Source organism: Cibotium barometz, chromosome 28, assembly GCF_041138505.1.
Source record: "Cibotium barometz isolate CiBa-2024 chromosome 28, ASM4113850v1, whole genome shotgun sequence".
In the NCBI taxonomy this organism is placed as follows: Eukaryota; Viridiplantae; Streptophyta; class Polypodiopsida; order Cyatheales; family Cibotiaceae; genus Cibotium; species Cibotium barometz.
The window spans coordinates 51,531,240-51,534,076 of NC_141073.1; the positions used below are offsets into that span (position 1 = coordinate 51,531,240).

At 45.8% G+C, this 2,837-nt stretch overlaps 1 pseudogene across 1 annotated transcript; it reads left to right on the forward strand.

The window, feature by feature from the left end:
• Positions 1–235: 235 nt before the first annotated feature.
• On the forward strand, positions 236–1,478 carry LOC147622907 (putative esterase D14L; annotated as a pseudogene). The gene is made up of 2 exons (XR_015269553.1): positions 236–698; positions 786–1,478. The product of XR_015269553.1 is annotated as a putative esterase D14L (transcript).
• Positions 1,479–2,837: the final 1,359 nt, after the last annotated feature.

The window sequence follows — 2,837 nt, forward strand, 5'->3', positions numbered from 1 at the left end:
TAAGTTGTACTCATTGAGCGACCCAAAGAGTTGCAGGGTGAAAGGGAGAGCTGGGCCGAAAAGCTAGCCTCTGGCCTGAAGCGGGGATCAGCAAAAAGGCTTTCTCCCGTCATCTTGCCTTTTCACGAAAAGGTTGATGTACAGCCTCCACCAGCACTTTTCTTGAAAGTGGGTATGGATTGGGGCGTTTGGTACGTTTATAAAGCCATCTCTACTCTAGGGGTTTCTTACACACACACACACACACAGCCTTGCAGTGCGCTATAGAGCACTATTTTACCCTTAGTTTTCCCAAGCATTAGCAAGCATGTTGCCAACGGGAAAGGAGCTCGTGGAGTCCTTGAACGTTAGAGTAGTTGGTTGGGGGCTCCGAACTCTTGTGCTCGCTCATGGGTTCGGTTGCACACAGTCCCTGTGGGATTATGTGCTCCCTTCTCTTGTTCACAAGAACATGAACTACAAAGTCATCATGTTCGATTGGCCGGGCGCTTCTACAACAAACGTGAACGATTTCGACTCCCTTCTCTTCAAATCTTACCATATGGTTTCGCTCAGACGTTGCTAGCTCTTCTCAAAGAGCTGCAAGTGGATTCGTGTACCTTTGTGGGACATTCCATGTCCGCAATGATAGGCTGCATTGCTGCTCTAAGCCAGCCCAGCCTGTTTGACAAGCTCATCCTCGTGGGGGCTTCTCCCAGGTACTGGCCGGTCACTAATTACGTGTCCTTAATCTCGCATGCTCGGAAGATGCGTCTCTAATTGAATGTTATGCTTGTGTGATTCAGGTATCTGAATGAGCGGGACTACTACGGGGGGTTTGAGCAGGAGGATCTGGACCACCTCTACGATGCGATGGCCGCCGATTTCCAAGGATGGGCAGCCAGCTTTGGCCCCTCCGTGGTGGGAGTGGAGGGCGCCCATGATGCTATCGAGAGGTTCACGGCCACGCTGTCCGGCATGAGGCCGGACGTGGCGATCGCCATGGCCAAGGCCATCTTCGAGAGCGACTACAGGAGCATTGTAGAGGAGGTGAAGGGCAAGATGATGGAGGTGCATGTCCTGCAGACTCGGAAGGACCTTGCGGTGCCCCTCGTGGTTTCCGACTACTTGAAACGCCACCTCGGCAGCAAAGGCTGGGTAGAAGTCCTGCAGACGGACGGCCACCTGCCCCAACTCTCAGCCCCCCACTTGTTCACTACGGCCTTGCTTAGGCACCTCAACAATGACAACAACAACGATTAGCTGCAGCTCTCTGTATGCGTGTGTGTGTGTGTGTGTGTGTGTGTGTGTGTCTTTTGGATGTTGTCTCTGCGTCTTCGTTTTAGTGTTATCGAGTCATCTTATTCCCCACACGTGAGCTCTTGACTGCATTTCAATGCTATTGTAAATGGAATAACGTAATCAGAAACCAAGAGATTGTAGTTTCCGGGTGGATTCTTGTCAGTTAATTATAATGCTAGCACCAAACATTGAATTCTTGCCCCCACCAGCAGCATGGCAAACTTGGACTCTGGAGTACTGTTTTTAATGAACACCTGCATTTGGATAAAACGTGCCGCCTCTTCCACTGTTTATTTTAGAAGTCGGAAGTCCGATTGAAATATTAATGCAGCAACTAACATACTTTCCGCGGGGGACAATCCTCTGTAGTAACTATGTGCTCAGATATATTAAACAAAATATTAGCTTTAACAGCGATTTTTTAAAGACCGCATATCAATCAGGACCCCCAGGGCGAAATTACTCTCTTTAGCCGTCGGCAGCTGTTACATGCGAGAGGGTGCATATGATGGTTGATATTTGGATGTCTGTGTGAAGCTCACTTCTTCCTAACATTCCCCCTGGCTTCTATGTAAACGCAATAATCAATCTAATCACCTATTCGACCAGACCTCGTTTTCATTGCTACTCTAACATGGTGTCATCCCTTAAGTTTTAGATGGCTCTCCCTTGCTTGATCCTTTCAATCTCCGCTAGGCTTCAACCCTGCACACCCTCAATACCTGCACACATGTGGCCCAATACTTAAAGATGAAAGATCAGGTCGGCAACCATACCCTGCTGCCATAACAATCGCTGCAAGTTAAGGTCTCCTGCATATGCATCAAAAGCAGATCAACGCAACATCGAGCTCAGCATGCAAGGTATATATGCACACAACAAAATTCACCTAGTAGAGAGGCTTATGTTTTGAGGCTTTCGAAAAACGTGTAGTGAAAAGTTAGGAGCCTCGGCCATATTACACTCCAAACTATTTTTCAGTAGAATTCTTCAAAATAATGATGCTTTTCCCAATGCTACCTTATGTATATTCGTGCTTATATTGACGCTTTTATTGATTTAGTTCTATTGATTTAAGAGACCCCAAGGACAACCGCAATTACAAGGCACCTTTAATTAGAATTCTTTTTCTAGCTTGAAGAATTAATACACCCGGTGGAGTGAGTCTGGACTCACTTTAGGTGAAGATAACGTATAACTCATTTTTTGAGCATCCGTCATGAGTGTTTCTCACCCAAGAACTACCTAGTGTTCACGAAAATTTGAGGTTTAGTGTCAGGTGAATGGCAAATTTTGATCTTCAAGTTTCAAAATAACAATTCAAAACCTACAAATTTGGGATTTTGGTTATAATTTTACTAAAAACCTTAAAAAATTAGGGAAAAAAATTGCATAAATTTGAGGTTGAAAATTTATTTTCTGCGCGACGAACACTAACCTAGACCCATAGCAAGTCTCCTCCACAAAAAGTCCAAATCCACTGGAGTGTGGCTCGATGGATTTCAACTTGTTTTGATACGTTGACCACCATGGCTCCCCCATTGTATTCAACCAAT